Below are 22560 nucleotides of genomic sequence, written 5' to 3' on the forward strand. Positions count from 1 at the left end.
CTTCAGCTTCTTAATGCTGAAGGGGAGAAGGAAGCTGGGTTATGAAGCCTCATATGTCTCAGCTTGGATACTCTTATTGTAATGCCCATTGTTTGAGGATTTTTTTCTTGATGACCAAGTGTGTTTTGCTCAGGTGATCCAGTTTCTTCCAAGACCCAGAGACGTTGGTTGATTGGTTTATTGGCCACTATAATTTGTTCCTAAATTAATATAAGGGTTCATTATTTTCACTTGTGCCAGGATACAGTGAAAAACTTATCTGGTGTATTATTCATACCGATCAATTCATTACAATAGTATATTGAGGTGTTACAAGGTAAAGCAATAACAATAGAGAATAAAATGTTATAAAATGTACAGACAAATAGCAGTGCAGGAAGAAAATTGATGCCAAGTCATAAAGAGTTAGATTGTGAGGTCGTGTCTCCATTTTATTGCACCAGGAAACCATCCAATAGTCTTATAACAGTGGCACAGAAGCGGTCCTTCCTCCAAGTGGACCACAACTTTCTCCTACGGTTTGGAATCTTGCTCGCCTCAATGACCTGGAGAGCTATGTCGGTTGGAGTCAGGGCCTTGTGGTTTGGCTCTTGGTAGGGTCTTCCATGCCAAACAGGTCAAAGGGTAGAGGCTAGACTAAGAGTAGTGCATCCGTCCTCCTGGTTCTGGGGTTCCGCTCAGGGCTAGCAACCCCAACTGGTCAAAAGAAAATTATTACAAAATCAGCAAGGAAGAATGAATAAACTGATCTTGGGCTTCCAACTGGTACGAGCATCGATTATAATTGCTGCTTCGATGACAAACTCTGCCATCTTCATCAGGGTAGTTTGTCATCGAAGCATTGGTTATTATTGATGCCTGTACCCAACTGAAAGCCTGAGAAGGGTTTATTTGTCATTTATCATGAATAGGACTAGATCCTTTTTCAGCAATGAAGTATCCTTCTATGTCTATTTGTGATAGTATGGACAAACAAAGATGGAGGCCCTTCAGTGCTGCCCTAAATGCCAGTGGTGTAATGTTCAGTAAGAAGCAGTCCTTAAGCCTGGTGGTGCACTCTTTCAGGTTTTATCGTCTGCCCAATGGGAAAAGGAGAATCTTTAATTATGCTGGCTACTTTACTGGGTTCGTGAGAAGTGTAATAAAGTCTATGGAGAGGAGGCTGCTTTCTGTGATGTGCTGAGTTGTGATCTCAACTCTCTACAGTTGTGGTCACATCTAGAGCAGTTATCATACCAAGTAGTGATGAATCCAGATAGGTGCTTTCTATGGTGTGATAAAAATAGGTGAGGGCCTGAGGGGACATGCCAAATTTCTTTGGCCATTTGAGGAAGTAGAGGCACTGGTGAGTTTTCTTGCTCGTGGCATCAACGTGGTTTAACCAAAACAGGTGACTGGTGATGTTCACTTCTAGAAACTTGAAAATCTCGACCCACTTGACCCCATTTTATTAATGTAAATAGGAGCAAGTGCACAAACCTCCTTCCAGAACTCAATCTCTACTGTTTCAGGGCAGTAATGGAGGGTGAGTTTAATTTCCCCTATATTGATTGAGATATTTTGGAAACATTCTCCAAGTAGTATGTTTATGAATCTGACTGTACCTTGGAATCAAGTGTTAAATTGGGAAGAGGCAAGTGCTGTATTTGGCAGGAACTGAGGAGAGTAGATTGGGAGCAGTTATTATCGGATATGTTCACACCTGATGTGAAGGAGGTTGTTTAAATTCCAGTGAGTCATAATTCAGGACCAACACATGCCTGTAAGCAAGACAGATTAGGATGACAATTTTTGGGAACCTTGAATGGCAAAATATGTTACAAAATCTCCAATGCAAAATAATAGGTAAAGGAAGCATATGTTAGGTTAAGAAAACTGAAATTGAACAGGAGTTTTGAAGAAAATATGGGAATCATGAGAGAATTTACATAAGCAATTAGGAGAGTTACAAGGGGTCATGAAATATCATCGGTAAGACAATGCATTTTATAGATATATGAAAAACAAGAGGGCAATGAAGGTAGGAATACTCAAAGTCAAAGGAAGGAATTTACCAGAGAAAATGGGCAAGGAACTAAATGAGTATTTTGTATCATTATTCACTAAATAGAAGGACACAAGGTGGTAGTGAAATCAAGGAAGCCTATGTCAAAGTTCGAAGTAAATTTATTATCAAATTATATATATATAGCACCATAAAATAGCTTGAAATTAGTTTTCTTTCAGGCAGTTACAGGAAAATTAAAAACAACAAAATTTGAACAACTATGAATAGCAAATACTGATAAACAAAACTAATGTAAATAAATAATATTGAGAAGTAGAGCCCTTGAAAGTGATTCTACAAGTTGTGGCAAGACACACAAAATGCTGGAGAATTTCACAAAGGCAGGAAACATCTGTGGAAAGCGTACACTTGATATTTTGGGCCAAAACATCAACCGTACTCTTTTCCATAGATGCTGCCTCAGCTGCTGAGTTCCTTCTAGCAGTTCTGTGTGTGATACTTGAATTTCCAACATCTGCAGATGTTCTCTTGTTTGTGCTTGGATTATTACAGTACAAGTCATGGAGTCAGTTCAGCATTGATGTGAGTGAAGTTATCCATGCTGGTTTAGGAGCCTAATGATGGTAGGGTAATAGTTGTTCCTGAAGCTGGTGATATTAGGCCTAAAGCTCCTATACTTTCTGCTCAATGGAGGTAGCAAGAAGAGAGCATGGACTACATGATATCATTGATGATGGATGCTGTTTTCTTGTGGCAGTGCTCCTTGTAAATGTGCTCCAATGATTGGGAAGGCTTTACTTGTGATGGAGTGGACTGCATTCACTACTTTTTGGAGGTTTTTCCATTCCTAGGTTTTCATTTCTGGCCATGATAAAACCAGCTTGGATACTCTCCACTGTGTATCTGTAGAAGTTTGTGAAAGTTTTAGATGATATGCCAAATCTACACAAACTTGTAAGAAAGTAGAGGGGTTGCCACACCTGATTTGTGATGATACCTGCGTTCTGGTCCCAGGATAGATTCTCTGCTATGATAGTACCAAGGAATTAACAGTTACTAATTCTCTTCACCTCTAATCCCTTAATGTGGACTGGCCTATGGACCATTGGTTTCTTCCTCCTGTAGTCAATAATCAGCTCCTATTGAGTGAGGGATTGCTATTACGGCACCAATTAACCAGATTTTCAATCTCCTTCCTTTATGCAGATAGGTCACCACCTTTGATTCTGCCAACCACAGTGGTGTCATCAGCAAAGACAGGGGATGTATGGATATTGATGTCATGCAGGCTGAGGGGATATGGTATGACAGCATCGTCAGCACAGATGTTAAAGGCCGAAAGACCTCTTCATGATGTGCACGATGTTCTATATTCTACAGGTCAATCTAAAGGCAAATTTCTATTGCTGAACTGCTTCTAGACTGGAAAAAAACTGCCATGCTCAAAGCAGTTGGCTCTTCTCTGGAATTTAGATTCTCAAAACTCGAGCTTTAAAACAAATTTCACAAAAATGAGCAGCAAACAAACTAAGGAACATCAAAGTACATATTATGTGTCCTGCGGGCATTGAAAGGGAAATGAACTGTGGCAGAGCTGTGGGAAATATATTATTATCTGTCATCAGGTGGTGTCCCTTGTTCAGCATCCCAATTATATTACACTAGACTTGCCAGCAGAAGCAATAGTGTGATATCAGTTGTGTCATAACTGTCAGAAAACGGTGCAGATTTAGGAGTGCTTCTTAGCTCTAGTAATAACAAGAGCTGATATAGGTAACACCCCACAGCACAACATATCTATAAATCTTCACTGGCAATCCAGACAATCCATGTTATCATGTAGCTGTTTATCTGTCCTCACTTATTGATAGCCAGCTAAAACCACAAGGAGGGATACTATTCTGTTGACCTCAGACAGCAATCACCTTGTCTTGTGCATTAGTGCTCATTATTTTTTACATAGCTCTTAGACTGTGTGGCTAGGCATAGCTCAAATACCATTTATAAATACCATCTATAAATATTGGTAGAATCTCAGATGGACATGAGAGGGCGTACAGGAGTGAGATACACCAACTAGTGGAGTGCTGTCACAGTAAAGGCCTTGCACTCAATGTCAGTAAGATGAAGGAGTTGATTGTGGACTTCAGGAAGGATAAGACAAAGGAACACATACGAAACCTCAGAGGGATCAGAAGTGGAGAGAGTGAGCAATTTTAAGTTCCTGGGTGTCAAGATTTCTGAGGACCTAATCTGATCCCAACATATTGATGTAGTTATAAAGAAGGCAAGACAGAGACTATACTTCATTAGGAGTTTGAAGAGATTTGGCACGTCAACAAATACACTCAAAAACTTCTATAGATGTATCGTGGAGAGCATTCTGATAGGCTGCATCACTGCCTGGTATGGAGGGGCTACTGCACAGGACCAAAAGAAGCTGAAGAGGGTTGTAACTTTAGTCAGCTCCATCTTGGGTACTAGCCTACAAGGTACCCAGGACATCAAGGAGCAGTGTCTCAGAAAGGCAGTGTCCATTATTAAGGACCTCCAGCACCTAGGGCATGGCCTTTTCTCACTGATACCATCAGGTAGGAGATACAGAAGCCTGAAGGCACACACTCAGCGATTTAGGAACAGCTTCTTCCCCTCTGCCACCCGATTCCTAAATGGACATTGAACTCTTGGATACTACCTCACTTTTTAAATACAGGTATGTACTACTTGTTTTTTTGCATGATTTTTCATCTATTTAATATATGTATACTGTAATTTATTTTTCCTTTTCTATATTATGTATTGAACTGCTACTGCTAAGCTAACAAATTTCATGACACACGTCAGTGATAATAAACCCGATTCTGATTCTATAAACAAATCCCAAGTCCTCTTGCTATTATAATGTTTCATGAATAAAAGAAATGCAAATAGGCCAGTGAAGAAATAAAGCTACAATACAAGTTTGAGTGAAAGCCAACCAAAGTAGGAATGCAAGTTCTGTTGTATCACACTGTATCATCTACTGGCTGCAATAGAAATTTGAACATACAAGTTAGAAATTGTCATTGCTATACTCTGTGCTCTCGGTCTGTTCCTGTTCCAAGTGAATATGCCCCTGGGATGGGTTTAATTGTAGGGCCATCATTCACGTGATTATAATTCCTATTTCCACAATCTTTTCTAATCTTCTGCACTTCATTTGCAAACTTATTTTCTGCTTCTAGAATGATTTAAAGGAAAATCTTTGTCATGTTTATAAAAGGATGGAAGTTCACATATCCTGCAAGGAAACCAAAGATGTACTCTGGTTACATATTGGAATGATCATCAACAATTAGTGACTTGTACCTAATGTACATCAAGTTCTTTCAGCATTTCATGCACTGCTCAATGAGCAAGACAATATCCATGGAGGCAAATGGATAGTCCACGTTTCAGGCTGAATACCTTTCTCTGAACATATAAGGGGTCTCAAACTAAAATGCCAACTGTCCATTTAACTCTATACTTGCTGTCTGACAAACTAAGACCCTACAGAATCTTGTGTGGGTACCTCCTGTACCTAATTAAGTGACCACTGAGTGTATGTTTATGGTCTGCTGCTGCTGTAGCCCATCCACTTCAAGCTTCAATGTGTTGCTGTGCATTCAGAGATGTTCATCTTCACACTACCTTTGTAATATGTGGCAATTTGGGTTACAATCAGCTTCCTGTCAGCTTGAGCTGGTCTGGCCATTCTTTTCTGACCTCAGTAACAAGGCATTTTTGCCCACAGAACTGCTGCTCACTAGATGCTTTTGTTTTTTTTTATATATATATATATATATATATAAACAAAAGCATCTAGTGAGCAGCAGTTCACTAGATATAGGTGTGTACACCATTCTTTGCTCAATTTGCCATTAAGCATTCATGGGCTAGTGATTCCCATGAGATGTACTTCATATTTCATTTTTCTTACATTTTCTTCTGATGTAAGAGGGCATTTGGTTCAGAGTCTGTGCCAGCTCTCAGGGCATGTCCACCAATCTCCATTTAATTTCTGCAACCCATTTCTCTTTCACATGCACATCTGCTCCACCACTCACCAAGTAGTGATTTCCCACCACTTCCCCACCCAGTCTTCACAGTAGCCAATATAATGTTCAACCAGCATACAGTATATCTGGGATGTGGAAGAAACTAGAGCACCTGAGAGAAATCCACTTGATTGTATAGAGGATGTGTAAATTCTACATAGACAGCATCAGCAGTCAGAATTGAACTTGAGTCACTGAATCTGGGAGGCCAGCACTGCCTGCTGTGCCACTGAATGGCCACTAAGTATCAAAAAGGTCATACTTTTTTTTCTGGGGCTTCTGAGAACCTCCTTGACTTGCTCTTTCTCCCCTTTCCTCCCAGTAATCTCATGGCATGATAGAGCTCATTGTAGAGGACCTGGTGTCCATCATACAAACATGGTCAACCTGATTCAAACACGAAAAAACCTGCAGATGCTGGAAATTCAAAGCAACACCAACAAAATACTGGAGGAACTCAGCAGGTCAGGCAGCATCTATGGGGAAAAGAAGTAAACAGTTGATGTTTTGGGACAAGGCTCTTCTCCAGCACTGGAAAAATAAAGAAATTGAAGCAAGAAAGGGAAAATTCACCTTTGAGTCTGTTGGCATCAACTACTGTATCTAGTTCTCCCAGCATGGCCTCCTGTACATTGGTGATACCTGACATGGATTGGGAGAATGCTTTGCCGAGCACCTATCAGAAAAAGCAGGATCTCCTGGTGTCCATGTATTTCAATTCTATTTCCCTTTCCCATTCTGACATGTCAGTCCATGACCCTCCTCTATGACCATGATAAGGCCACAGTCAGGTTGGAGGAGCAACATCTTGTATTCCATCTGGATAGCCTCCAAACTGATGACATAAACACTGACTTTTCAAACTTCTGGTAATTGTCACCATTCTAGTTTCTTCCTCTCATATCTCCTTATCTGCTCATCACTTCCCTCTGCTGCTCCTCCCCTTCCCTTTCTTCCATGGTCTTCTACCCCCTGCCATCAGATTCCCCCTTCTCCAGCCCTTTATCTCTTTCACCAATCAACTTCTCAGCTTCACCTATTACCTACCACCTTCAACCTCTTCCTATCCTCCCTCCCACCTTCTTGTTCCGACTTCTCATCTTTATTTCCAGTCCGATGAAGGGTCTTGCCCCAAAACATCGACTATTTACTGTTTTCCATAGATGCTGCTTCACCTGCTGAGTTCCTCCACCATTTTGTGTGCTGCATAGTCAACCTGATGGAGGCAGCTACAGATAATCAATTCCTTTGTGCTGGGGATGTCACAACACTAGAAAGATAGATGGTGTCATCTTGGAAGAGCTTTGCAGTGGGTGTTGTGCATACTACTCATCTCTGTAGAGTACAGAAAGGCAGAGGTCACTGTTGTCTACAGATCAGGAACTAGCACCAGATTTGATGCATTATTGGAAATTCTTTCCAATAGATCAAAGGGCAGTAGCTGTTGGAATGCATGCAAATAGCTTGAAGCATTTTTTTAAGGATACAAAATGCTTAATTGTTGAAGCTACTGCACAGAATGGATTACAGGTAATGTATACAGTAAACAGGTTAAGCAACTTGACACTGACCAGATCAGTTTGAAGTCCAGTAAGCTGTCACATTCAGTCATGAATGTCAATGAGCAATTACATTTACAGGAAAAGTTAATGAAACATCAATTTCAGCTTCAGAGACAGAAATTTAAAAAAATGCTGATGCTGGAGATCTGAAATAAAGACATAGTAAATGTTGAAAACACTTGGCAGGTCAAGCATAATCTATGGAAGAAGAAAACAATCAGCACTTCAGACTGAAGAATGTAAAATTTCAATGGTCGTTCAAAAACACATCAACACTAATCTGGACCATTATTTTAGGAATTTGTTAGGCATTATAGTTAGATGGCATATCACAAAAGTCTGGGAGGAACTCAAAGGGTCAGATGACATCTATGGCAGTAAATAGACAGTCAATGTTCTGGGTCAAGACCCTTCATCTGGATCAGATCAAGGTTAATTAACCTTCCATTTAAAGATTAATCCATATGAAGGGGCCCATCCCGAAACAAGCGTTCATTTTCTTCCATTAATGCAATCAGATCCATTGATGTCCTCCAGCTTTGTAAGTACGTAACACACTGGGAAAGGTTTCACTGCTAATGTAATGGTCTTTCTATAGAAGCAGTGTTTGGGTTATGGTTAGAGATAATGGGTGCTTTGGAATGTGAGCCTTCCAATGAAGAGAGTATGTTCTTGTGCCTGACACTGGAATGAACTGGGTCTTTTGTTCAGCGGGAGAGGGAGAGAAGACATGGGAGAGGAGAGGTCATTGGAGTGGCAGCAGGAGTTGACGAAGCCCGGGAAGATCAAAGCGGAAACCATGAGCTCCAATTTGTACACATTAGACTGTTTCATTAAAATGGGCCCTTTTCTATTTTTTTTTTTAAACTTTATCTTTACTAGCCCTTTGGTCAAATTAAGAATGATAAATTGCTTTATTGTATATGCTGTTCTGTCTGTTATTTCATGGTACTGATTTATACGGGTAATAAATCACACAGCATCCACACGAACAGGGGTTTCAGGTGAGCTTACACCTCAGTCTCACATATTTGGTGGGGCCAGAGATTGTCTTCCCTAGACTTCCACAGCCAACAGAACCTAACAACTGTGGGTGTATCATCCAGGATCAATTTTGTTGGATGCAGTGTGATTGCCCTGAGCATTGATTCAGTGGACTGTGTATTTAAGTCTGTGTTAAACTATTGTCTGGTAAAGTGATTACAATACGTGGGTATGGATGCCGCTGGGGTCGAGCTGCGGTGTGAATCCACGGGGTTACTGGGAACAAATGCGTGTGTGTTGAGTGGGGTAGATATTTGTACTCCTGATGAATGTTAATTTGAGTTTTAAGTACTGTTTAAGCGGTAGGCAAAGTTACAGTTGTGGGGTGGAGATTTGATTAAATGGCGGGCAAAGACTTTGTTTTAGTTCAGACTAGTGCTGATGTAACAGCGGTGGAACTGCCTGGTACAATTGGGGTCCCAGGAGAGAGGGAACCATGTACCGTCAATACATTCCAGGAGGAGGACAATCGCAGGTAGAGTCTCCGGCGCTGGGGTGGAGACTTCAAAGACAGGGTTCTCTCGTTTCTGCAGAGCGAAGGGAAGGAGTGGTCTGATTTGGAATGTCCAACGAGTCCATCTGAAAAGTGAGAATTCTGAGTTGCTATCAGCCATTATTTCTCTGCAAATAAATGCCCCAGTGCACAATCTGAGGGTCCTAGCTATTGAAAGCTGAGCATGAAGACCACCCCCAAGGGGGAAGAGGAGTACGAAACTTGGGCGGAGTAGACCTCTCCATTGTTAGACAAGTGACAGTGCTCTCATAATGTAAAGAGACAGCAAGTGGTTGAGAGCCTGAGGAGGCAGGCTGCCGTAATGTCACAGTACCCCCCTTGCCACTGCTGTGGCTTACGTGCAGGCACTGGAAAAGGCGTTTGGCACGACAGGAAGTCCGAAAGATCTCATGATGAGGTTTCAGAACATACATCAGGAGAAGGGGGAGAAGCTTTCTGCCTATATCTTTCGGCTAGAGAGGCTGCTAAATTGCTTGCGATGTAGAGAGGCCATTCAGGTGGCTGAGATGGATCAATTAAGAATGGACCAAATAGCGAAAGGCACCCAGTCACAACATGATCACTTGAGTTCTTCTACTGTCTTGTAAGATACGCCCCCCCCCCCCCCACCAGGTTGTTGAGCTGATCAGTGAAGTACAGATGGAGGAGAACATGTCCCAGGCATGGGAGGGCTCCGTCAGCAGTGTACAGACCTCGGTAGTAGCCCTCTTGTGTTGAAGTGACCATGGATAGCCCAACCCGAGGAGTGGCAAAGGAGATTGTGGCAAAGTTGAGAAATGAGATGTTCCGGTTGTTATCAGTGGGTGTAGCCCCCCTCTCCCATATGATGGAACTGATAGGGAGGCGGAGCCCCTAAGGGGGCAGACTACGTAGAGGGCTGCTAGTGGCCAGAGTGTTGTGAGAAGGGAAGCGGCCGGTATTGACTGTTATAACTGCGGTGAAGAGGGACACTTCAGCCGGGAGTATGAATGACAGGAAACCCCTTGGAGAGGGGTCCCCAATAGTAGTGGCCAGGAAGAAGGATGGGAAGGTACAGATTCTGAACAGGCATACCGTCCCCAACCAGTATACAGTCCCAAGGATCGAAGACACACTGGCCTGTCTGAGTGGTGCAAAGTGGTTCAGCGTGCTGAACTTGAGTGATCCCCATGAGTGAGGCCGACAAAGAGAAATCGGCATTTATGTGTCCACTGGGATTCTTCAAGTTCGAAAGGCTGCCCCAGGGCATATTGGGAGCCCTTGTGACCTTCCAGCATGTCATGGAGAAAACAGTGGTGGATAAGTTGAGTGACTACCTCTATGATGCCAAGTTTGAGGTGAGGATGGACCGGCTCCCTCAAACTTGGGAGTTTGAGTCCCAAGTTTGAGTTAGAATTAGGGGACAAGTTATGTCCCCTAACTTGTATCCTGACATCAGCAAAATTGGATGCCGCTGGTGGTTGGCAGTTTTCTCTGCCTATGATTTCAGCCTGAAGTACCGGCTGGGAAGAAGGAACATTTACACTGATGTTTTGTCCCAACATGCGCATAAAGGGCTGGACAGGAATGAAGACTGGGAGAGCATTCCTGCCTGGGGACTGGAAGCCATGAGTCAGTTTTTCCATCACGGTGAAGGCAAAGGGAGGTCAAGGGCAAGGGCATGCGATAGATCAATTGGGAGCTTCGGATGGTGCCATTCCACAAGCTTACTGTAATCTGACTGCTCTGAAGACAAACCAGTTACCGGAATTGTGTCCTGGGGAAGCGGCAGCTGCTCAGCGAGATGACCTGGGCATCGGTACCGTTTAGTCAACAGTCGAAAAGGGAGACCTGGCCAAAGCGGAGAAGATGAAATGTGCTGCGGTGCCTCCATTACTGAGGGAATGGCCCGGATTGGAGTTGAGGAACCAGATCTTATACCGGGTCACATCACCTCCGGACCGGCCTCGGTGTTCCCCGATGTCTGAAAATTATTGGAGGATAGTGCTGAAGTTACTTCATGATAATTCTGGACATATGGAGGTTGAAAAGACATATGGATTACTCAGAGATCAGTTCTACTGGCCCTGAATGAAGCTGAAGGTCAAAGAATACTGCAAGTCGTGCATTCAGTGCCTATGGAGGAAGATGCTGCTTACGAAGGCCGCTCCATTGTCCCACTTGCAGACTATGGGGCCCCTTGACCTGGTGTGTATGGATTTCCTGCCAATAGAGACAGGTGCCAGCAACATGGTGAATGTCTTAGTCATCACAGATCACTACACCAGATATGCACAACCTTTTCCTACCGAGGATCAGAGGGCATCCACAGTGACCAAAATGTTATGGGAGAATTATTTCATTTATTATGGCCTCCCCAGGTGGATTCATAGTGATTAGGGACGTGATTTCGAGAGGAGGCTCATCCACGAGTTACTGAGCATGCTTAGTGTCGAGAAATCAAGGCTTATGCTTCAATCACCCACAGGGTGATCTCCAGACCGAGAGGTTTAATCCAACCTTACTAAACATGTTCGGAACCTTGGAAATCAGTAAGAAGAATAAGTGAAGTCGACATTTTGGACATCTTGTCCATTGCTACAACTGTACATGAAATGAAGCTACTGGGTACTCACCATATTATATGATGTTCGGGCATGAGGCAAGGTTGGCCATCCACCTCTGTTTTGGGACTGGTGAGGAAGACCTAAGGGATCTGAAAAAGGCTTATGAATTAGCTGAGGTCATGGCTGCCAAGCAAAATAAAGGAAATAAGAGGAGTTACGATCAAACAGTTAGGTTCTCCGAACTCCTGACGGGGGACTGAGTCCTCATAAGGAATTTGGGGCTACCTGTGAGCATAAGTTGGCTGACCGCTGGGCAGTTACACACTATGTAGTGGAGAGTCAGATGCCAAATGTACCAGTTTTCTGGGTAAGCCAGAGGATGGAAATGGGCCTGTCAAGATCCTCCATCAGAACCACCACCTGCCTCTGGGACAAGAGGTGCGGGTTGACCTAGAGCTCAACCTGGAGCCTACATCTAGTGAGAGGACTATGCGGCAACATAGTGACTGAAGGATCAACAGGAGAGATTATGCTGGCCCCCACCCCGTATGGGATATGGACTCGGAGGAGAAGAAATGGGAGAGTGGTATATGCTGCCTTTTGCTAACTGCCCACTGATTGAGGAAGATATTCTCAGCCCTTCTCATGTTGAGTCAGATGAAATCGGGTGAGGAGGAGGGCTATCTGTGGACAGACTGAGTTGTAATGGGGCACTGGAAGGGATGAAGTGGTGCTCAGCCAAGGTGCAGAGGGGTCCGAGTTGTTGGAAGGTACGAGTGATAGACTAGGGGAGGCCTTGCCATGTAGACCAGAAGTATCCCAAGGAGTGTCTGAACCTGAAGTAGATGGGGTAAGGAGGTCTCAAAGAATCAGGAGACCACCAGATAGACTGGCCTCCGTAGCACTGGAGGAAAAGAGTGTGGCACCTGTCATCTTGGGGAGCTATGTCACTGCCATTTACACCTGGGTTGGACTTAGTGCTTTGCATGAAAGGTTGGCAAATTATCTCAATGTCATGAGGACATAACTAATTTTGGTGGGGGGGTGGGGGGAAAGAGTGTAACACGTTGGTAAATTTTCACTGCTAATGTAATGGTCATTCTGTAGAAGCAATGTTTGGATTATGGTTAGAGATAACGGGTGCTTTGGAATGTTGTTTGGCGGGAGATGAAGAGGGAAGATGCCAGAGAGGAGAGATCATAGAAGTGGACTTGGAGTGGGGTAGGGAGTCGACAAAGCTTAGGGAGATCGAAGGAGGATCAGCGAAGGGGAAAACTGTGAGCTCCAACTTGTGCACATTAGATTGTTTCATTAAAATGGGCCTTTTTCTTTGTTTTTTTTATATAAACAAACCCTTTAGTCAAATTTAAAATTATAAAGCTAAATCATTTAATTGTATATGGCATACTGTGTCATTTTGTGGTACTGAGTTGCAGCATCTACACAAACAGCATTTTGGGTGAGTTTACACCTCAATCTGACATTTGGCAGGGCAAGAAATTGTCTTTCTTAGACTTGTACAGCCAGTTTCTCTAGGTTTCAGCATCTGCACTCTAGTATCTCTATTATAGTCAGATGTTTCAGCAATCTTGAACTTCTGTTACTTCTTTGAAGGCAAACAGCAGGATACTTGCCAAAGACTGCAATGCTCGGTTCTACTCATAGCACTTCAAAAAAAATGAAGCAATCCACATATGCAAACAGTGTTATTTGAACAATTATGGACTTGGACTAATAAGTGTCAAGAAGCATTTGCACCTCATAATTTCCAACAAAGACCACCCTCAAGAAGAAAAAGTTTGAACATCTCCTGTTGACAATAATTGTAATTACCATCATCAAATGCTCTGCTGCCCTTTTGGTAGAGACTCAGTACTGGTGACAGATTGATTGAGACAACCATAGTGACTATAAGTTCAGGACAAAAGCTGGGTATTTTGTAATGAGCAACTTGCACTTGAAATTTGACAGATTGCCCCTGATATTGTGTATTTAATACTTCAGCAATATTTGTGTAATGTAAATATTGCTTGATTAAGCATGCTTTGTTTACATAATTCATTAAATTATATGTATGAAGTACATGAGTGGCATTCATCATTGCACTATTGTCATATTTGCATGCCTCACTAAAGTAATTTTTTCCTCCCAATTAAGACTTACAAAACATAACAGTAGTGACAAGTAAGCTTTAAAATGAACCCAAGATGACTACCTGCGTCTTGATGCACAGGACGCTTTTTCTTCACAAGGGAGAAAGATGCTACAACTGATTTAAAAAAAAAAAAAAAATCAAAATCATGTTTTATTTTTTGGAAGGTAAAAGGAGGAAGGTTGAGTTTTAAAAAAAATGGAAGAAAATGGATGAAATTCATGGGTTTGTAGACTGGGCAATAATAATAAATTAAAAAAGCAGAAATGGCTGGTACATCAGAAGGATAGATATGTTTGATTAGACCACAGATAAATGATTCATGCATACTGAATGAATTGAACAATATTTTAAAGCAAATGGAATATTCAAAAAGGAACAAGTGCCAAATTTGCTAAATGCAATTGGAGGACAAGCATACAAATTGTTTGTTTAGAAATTTGACTGCTTTAGCTGAACCTACCAAAATGAACTTTGTTGATATCTTAACCATGATGCAGGAACATTTATAAACAAAACCATTGTTAATTGCAGAACTCTTTAGATATAAGTGAAATCAAAAGGTAGGGGAGTCCGTTTCGGCATTGAATGTATGAATTGAAGACATTATCTGAGCATTGTCAATTCAGCAAAGGGCTTAATGATGCACTGAGAGATTTTATAGTTTGTGGAATATTAGAAGCAAGCAAAAAAAAGCTTCTAACTGAAGCACAATTCACATTTAAGAGAACAGCTGAAATAGCTGTATCAATGGAAACAGCAAACAGAGGCAATTAAGTTGCAGTCAGGAATGAAACTAAGTGAACAAAACTGCAACACCTATACAGATACATGCCTAGCCAAACAAATCGTGTTACTATTGTGGTATGGTCTGATCTATACCAGACCAATGCAGAATTAAATGCAAAACTTGCAGAAAATGCAATAAAGTAGGTCACATAGAAAAGAGCATGTCAGGCAGACAAAAATAAATGGACTGCACGGGGATGTCGATTATTAAGGACGAGGTCTCAGAACTTGGAGGCACGTAATAAAATAGACCATATTCAACATTGTTTCCTCAAGGGAAAATTTTGGTTGACAAATCTGTTGGAATTCTTTGAAGAAATAACAAGCAGGATAGAGGAATGGAAAGAAAAAAAATCAGTTTATGTTGTGTACTTGGATTTTCAGAAGGCCTTTAACAAGGCCACACACGAAGCTACTTAACAAGCTACTATCCCACAATATTACAGGAAAGATTCTAGCATGGATAAAGCAGTGGTTGATTCACAGGAGGCAAAAGGTGGGAAAAAATGGTGCCTTTTCTGGTTGGCAGCTGGTGACTAGCAGTGTTTCACAGGGGTCCACATTGGGACAGTTTCTTTTAATGTTATACATCAATGATTTGGATGATGGAATTGATGGCTTTATTGCAAAGTTTGCAGATGATATAAAGATAGGTGGAGGGGGAGGGAGTTTCGATGAAGTAGAGATGCTACAGGAGAATTTAATCACATTAGGAGAATGGACAAAGAAATTGCAGATGGAATACAGTGCTGGGAAGTGAATGGTCATGCACTTTGGTAAAAGAAATGAAAGGGTTGATGACTATCTAAATGAGAAAATACAGAAAAAAATGAAAATCAATAAAATTGATGAGCAGTACAAGGGTTCAGGGAACAGCACCAATGCAGTCATTGATGTAGCGTAGAAAAAGTTGGGGAGCATAACCAGCGCAGGCTAGGAATGTGAACTGTTCTACATAGTCAATGAAAAGGTAGGCATCACTGGGACTGATGTAGAAATGAGAACCATGTAGCTTTGAATCAGAAAGTTAATAAATCAGGAAACAATATGCTGAAAGGGCTACAGTTACCATAGAAACACCTAGACCTACTTTGTTGGTTTCATACCACTTGGGTGCTTTTAAGAAAAAGTGTGGGTATGAATGTCATTCAGAGCAGAAAAAGTTCCAGCTTATGTATTTTTATGTACTGACCTGTAGGATTTGCCCCATTTACTTACCAGATGCATGTCCCAAAACCAACATTAATCATTACATATGTATATTATAGAACTAAAGAACAGTAGATTCAGAGGTGCTTCATAGTAATGAGCCATGCAAGGGGTTATTAGGAGAAATGAAAACAATTTGGTTAGTGAGGAGGGTTTCAGAGAGAAGTAATGAGACAGAAATGCTTAAGGGACAGAATTCAAGAGCTTAATGCATGGTCAATTGAAGTCTCGTCCACTGCTGCTGGTCAAATTAAATTCAGGAATGCTCAGTGGGCTCGGTTAAGATTGCTGGAGAATGTATTGCTTGTGAAAATACACAATGTTTCAAAGCAAGGCACAGATACAGACAGAACAATGAAGTTTCAGTCATGTTAATCTACAACCACAAATGATGTGAAAAGGCTATACACTTATTATTGATTGCAAGCTTCGACTACAAAAGTGTTTTGATGGCATTTAATGTTTTAAGCATTGTGTTAGAATAAAATTCTCTTGGATAAATGGTTAAAAAAAGCAAAATATTTGAATGAAACTTGGAAACATTTAGATTTTACAATTGCATGATTCCTCTAATGATGGGCAATTTTGCAAAATAATTGTCTTTGTGAATACAGTCAAGATCTATTACCTCTTTCTTCGCTGTGGAAGGATCTTGTCAACTTCATCAATTTTGCCTTCAACTTTCACACTGCCTTTAAATTCTCTTGGTCCATTTCTGACATATACCTCCTTCCCCCACCCCCCCACATCTCTATCACCATCTTTAGAAACAAATTATCTATCAACATCTATTATAACCTACCAATTCCCACATCCATTTCATCTATATCTCTTCCCACCCTGCCCTGTCTCCTGTAAAAAAAACTATTTCTTTTCCTCAGTTCCTTCATCTCCAACACATTTGTTCCCAGGACAAGGCTTTCCTTTCCAGCACATCCAAGATGTCCTCCTCCTTCAATGGATGGGTTTTCCCTACTACCACAATTGATGCTGCCCTCACCAGCATTTCCTCCATTTCCCTGACATCTGTCTTAACAGGGATGGGGTTCCTCTTGTCCTAACCTACCACCCCATAAACCTCTGCATCCAACACATCATACTCCAACATTGGCCATCTCCATAGGGATACTACCAGGAAACATCTTTAAACCCGCCCCCCCAACCCAGTCTCCTCTTTCTGCAGGAATCATTCCCTCAGTAATTCCCTTGTCCATTTGTCCCTCCCCACTATTCTCCCTCTCTGTACTTATCTGTGCAAGCTGCCTAAGTGCTGCACCTGTCCATTCACCTCCATTCAGGGCCTTAATAAGTCCTTCCAGATGAGGCAATACTTCACCTGCAAATTGGTTAGGGTCGTCCATTGTATCTGGTGCTCCTAATATGGTGAGACCCATCGTAAATTTTTGAGCACCTCTGCTCCATCTACCAAAAGCAGTATTTCCTGCTGGTCAAACATTTTAAATCCTATTCCCAATCAGACATGTTTGTCTCCTGTACCACAATGAGGCCATTTTCAGCAATAGCTCATAGTCTATCTGAGCAGCCTCCAAACTACAGCATAAACATCAATATCTCTATAATTCTTTTAAAATCTTTTTATTAATTTTCAAACATGGGCATAATAACAATAGAAATAGAGAGATTGGGAATGCATAGTTAATAAACAGTATAAGCTATAGATAACACAAATGTACTAAGCCTCCCAACCTCATACTGTATTTAACGTGATGAAAAAACAAATTAGAAATAAAACTAAACAAAGCTGGGCTATTACATTACAATGGATATAAACAGTAATGTCAATAACTCCACTCCTCTATCCAAATATTTAAGAATAAAATAGGATTGGGAAAAGGTCAAGTTAGCTCATATGAAAGCATTGAATAAATGGTCTCCAGGTTTCTTCGAATTTAACCAAGAGATCAAAAATGACACTTCTGATTTTTTTCTAAATTTGAACAAGATATAGTTTGGGAAAACCATTGGAATGTAGTTGGAAGATTAATCTCTTTCCAGTTCAACGGAATGGATCTTCTAGCCATGAATGTAACAAATGCAATCATCCGACGAGATGAAGGGGATAAATAACTATTTTCCACCATTGGTAAACCAAAAATTGCAGTAATGGGATGAGGATGTAAATTATTACTCAAAACTGTTGAAATACTACCAAAAATATCTTTCCAATATTTCTCCAAAAAGGGAAAGACCAGAACATACGAGTCAAAGAGGCTACTGCGGAATGGCATCTATCACAGATAGTATTTATGTGGGAGTAAAAATGAGCAAGCTTGTCTTTAGACACGTGGGCCCTATGCACCACGTTAAATTGTATCAGCACATGTTTAGCACATATAGAGGAGTTAACTACTTGAAAAATTTTCTCCCATTTCTCTGTAGGTAAGGAAAATTGAAGTTTTTCCCCCATTCATTCTTAATTTTATTTGATATACCTGGCTATATTTTCATAATCATATCATAGATTGTTACTATTAAACCCTTCCGATAAGGGTTTAAACCTAATTATTTCCGTGATGTCAGTTGGGTATGAACTTGGAAAAGTCTGTAACATATTACTCAGAAAATTTCTAATTTTAAGTATCTAAAAAAATGGAACCTGGGTAAATTATATTTATTAGACAACTGTTTAAAAGACATGAAGCAGTTATCCGAAAATAAGTCACAAAAACATGTTATACCCTTTGTTTTCCATATTAAAAAGTCTTGGTCCATAACAGGGGGTTGGAAAAAGATTAGATATAATAGGGCTTGATAGAATAAACTTAATCAAACCAAAAAATTTACAAAATTGAAACCATATTCGTAATGTATATTTAATTATTGGATTAACCATTTGTTTATTCAATTTAGAAAGAACAAAGGGAAATGAGGTCCCTAAAATAGAAACCAATAAGAAACCTTGTACAGATTTACATTCAAGGTTTACCCATTGTGGACTTTGTATTACATCCAACATTGTGTCCAAAATCTTAAATATCAAATATTAATTGCCCAGTAGTAAACTCTTAAATTCGTCAATGCCAAACCACCGTCGTTTTTAGACTTCTGTAATTTTTTTATTTTTTTTTATTTTTTTTTTTAAAACTTAACCTAGGATTTTTATTCTGCCATATATGAAGAAATTGTAGAGTCAATATCAAAAAAGGATTTAGAAATATAATATCTCTGATAACAAATGTTTTCCTTCCCCTTCCCTCATCTTCTATTCCTCAACCTGGCCTCTTGCCTCTTCTCACCTTCCTATCACCTTATCCTTCTTCCTCTTCATTTCTGCAGCTCTTAAGGACCCTCATGTGATTGCTATAACTTTAAAAAACATGTAGTTTATAAACTAGATAACTACCCATCATGGGTTAGAGTTGAAGAAGCCTCTCAAATCAGTGGTGAAGAATCTTCTAGACAATACAGCAAGTCTAGTTGACTGGATTTACTATTGTTTGATAGCCAGTTAGAATGCTCGTCATGGTACATCTGTAAAAAAATTTGCACGTGTCTTTGGTGATGTACCAAACTTCCTCAAACTCTTGATGAAATACAACTGCTGTCATGCCTTCTTTGGATATTATGGTCCTGAGATAGTTATAAAATAGTTGCATAACAGCTAATGTTGGGAATTAATTATTGAACAGCAGTTAACCATTAGGAGGGTCAGGTGAAATTGAAAATGAGATGGTTCAGCCTAATGACAAAGATTGGGATAAAGTCAGTAGAAGAAAAGCTTAAATCAGAACGACGATCAGAAGTAGGATAAGTTTATGTGGAGTTAACAATTAGTTAAGAGTTGGGAAATATTTTCTGGATTATCTGTAGTCCCCCAAGCAATAATAGTGGTAATGCAGTGGATGATATACAGCAAATCAAGATATCAGTGGTACATGTGACAAGGGCAATAAAATAAACCTGGGTTTTAATCTACCCATAGAGAAGGCAAATTAAATTTGCAGTAGCAATGTGGAGAACAATTTCAGAGAAGTAAAAAAAAAAAAGCTGCTAAATCTTTCAAAATAACCTTCTTAAAAAGAATCAATCATATTGATTAACAACAATGGAACAGTCTACTTTTGATCTGGTATGTGCAATGAGAAAAGAGTAATTAATAGTTTGGCAGTTAATTGGTCTCAAGGATATAAAGTAGTTTTCAAAACAGAATCTTACATCAAGATTCAAACTGATTTCATTCATTCTGAAAATGAGTTTTAAGTGTAAAAGCAAAGTATGAAGCAAACACATGAATTGGCTGTAGTAAATTGTGAAACAACATTAACATTTGTTGCTGTTCCTTTCTGTGCCTTATGGTGCATTGGGTGGCAACCTTAACATTTCTTTGGTATTTTTGTTTCTTTTTTAAAATGAGGCTGAGTTGGTAGCTTGATGCTCAACCCAATACAGATGGAAACCATGCAAGGAACTAGCTGGATTCAAACCCATGACTATCACCACAAAGTCCAGATGACATCTCATCACTCACCAGCAAAAATCACTAAAATGTGATGGTATAAAAGTGATGATCAAGATGTAAAGAATTAACAAGAGATACATGCCCAAGAAGCACAAAAACTTAACAGGGAAGAAATCCTTTTGTGGCTAAGAAGTTGAATATAATATTCAAAGGAAATGATTTGTAATGTTGACAAAAGTGCAGTAAGTTTGAGAATTCAGAAAATGTCAGAATTCAGAGGACCAAGAAATTGATAATAGAAAAGCAGAATATAATCATAACCTAGTTTTATAGAACTAGTTAAGGTAATTATAAAATGCTCAATATATGTGTTAAATTAATGGTGAACAACAGTGAATCCCTTACAGATCAGTACGGGAGAAATCATATCAGTGGAAGGAAATATCATCAATAAGAAAGTTGCAGCACAATCACATCCACAATCTCCATCAGCACAGATGCACTAAAAGGCTATGTGTTTAGTCCTCTGCTCTACTCACTTTATACTTATGATTGAGGCCAAGCGTAGCTCCAATGCCAATTGTAAATTTGCTGATGACACCACTGTAGTTAGCAGAATCAGAGATGGCAATGAATCAGCATATAGAAGGGAGATTGAAAATCTGGCTGAACGATGCCACAACAACAACCTCTTACTCAATGTTAGCAAGACCAAGGAGCTGATTATTGACTTCAAGAGGAGGAAAACACAAGTCCATGATCATGTCCTGATCAAGGAACAGTTGTGCAGGTGGTCAGTAACTTAAAATTCCTCAGTATTTTCATTTCAGAGGATCTGCTCTGGCCCAGCATGCAAGTGCAAATTATGAAGCATGGCAGCTCCTCTACATCTAAAACTTCGACAAACTTCTACAGAAATGTGGTGAAGAATATAATGCCTGGTTTGATCACTACCTGGTATGGAAGCACCAGGTCCATTGAATAGAAACTCATTTAAAAAAAAACAAACAAACCGTGAATATGTCTCAGTCATCAGGGTTAAAGCCCTTCCCATAATTGAGCACATTTATAGGCATCACTGTTGTTGGAAAGCAGCATCGATCATCAAGGACTCCAACCACCCAGGCCATACTTCCTTCTCACTGTGGCCAACGGGAAGGTGGTACATAAGCCTCAGGAGCCACATAACCAGGTTCAGGAACAGTTATTATCCTACAACCATCAGGCTTTTGAACCAATGAGGATAACCTCACTTGACCCATCACTGAACAGTTCCCACAACCTATGGATTCACTTTCAAGTACTCCACATCTCATATTTATTGCTCATCTTTTCTTATTAGTAGTATTTCCTTTCTTTTGCATTTGCACCATTTGATGCCTTTTGCACATAGGATGTTTGTCTGTCCTGTTAAGTTTCTAAGATTTACTGAGAATGCCTGCAAGAAAATGAATCAGGGTTGTATATGGTGACATATACTGTATACACACTTTAATAAATTTACTTTGAAATTTGAACCTTCACATAAGATATAGAATGCCTCCCAAAAGTATGTCATACTGTCCCTTGTCCAAGAGAAGGTTGTGGCTATTGAAGGTCAATTGACATCCAAGCAAACACAGTCTTTAGAAAAAGACTGCAGGGTGTCATCAGGGTAGTATCAGAGTCACAACCATCTTTTAGCTGCATCAAAAACATTTGTCACGTCTTTTTTGGTCATTAGACCTCTGAGAATCTCATCTGTGCCTAGGCATTGCAATCAAGACTTTTAATGTGAGAAATAATGGGGTTGCAATGTAGGTCCCAAGGATGAAGTAGACGTAGCTAGTGTAGCACTCGGCTTTCAGGTTTTGCTCTCAGGATGACCAAAGGGCACTAATGTTGTTGAAGTAATTCAACAGTGCTTCAAAAAGTTTTGCAAAGGCAGTCATGCTACCCCATATGACCAAATGCAGAAATTAGTCCAGGGTTGCAATGATAAAGGAAGTTGGGAATATGGTACTTCAATTTCTAGAATGAAGCAAACCACTTTGGAAATAGTCAATATAGATATTTGGCCACAGAAAGGAAATTGATTTCTGCAGCACAACATCTGAAAGAATAAAATTGTTCAATTGAATTTATGGACCGTTTCAGGTATATGCACTAATTTGAATGTATTTGACCCATATCGACAGCCTGGATAGTGAATTTCGACTTCTACAAAATGAGTGCTTCCTGCCAGGCATATTGAATACTACGGAGCTTGTTTAGCTCCT

At 40.3% G+C, this 22560-nt stretch overlaps 1 long non-coding RNA gene across 1 annotated transcript in view; it reads right to left on the bottom strand.

Annotated features, from left to right (window-relative positions):
- Positions 1-347: 347 nt before the first annotated feature.
- LOC140735186 (uncharacterized) overlaps positions 348-22560 on the bottom strand; it is a 51047-nt gene continuing 28834 nt past the window's right edge. Inside the window, exons 2-3 of the long non-coding RNA XR_012100716.1 lie at positions 11802-11881; positions 348-696 (exon numbers count right to left, since the gene is read on the bottom strand). This is a non-coding gene — a long non-coding RNA (uncharacterized lncRNA). The remainder of the gene's footprint in view (positions 697-11801; positions 11882-22560) is intronic.

The sequence above is a fragment of the Hemitrygon akajei genome, chromosome 11 (assembly GCF_048418815.1).
Source record: "Hemitrygon akajei chromosome 11, sHemAka1.3, whole genome shotgun sequence".
Taxonomy (NCBI): domain Eukaryota; kingdom Metazoa; phylum Chordata; class Chondrichthyes; order Myliobatiformes; family Dasyatidae; genus Hemitrygon; species Hemitrygon akajei.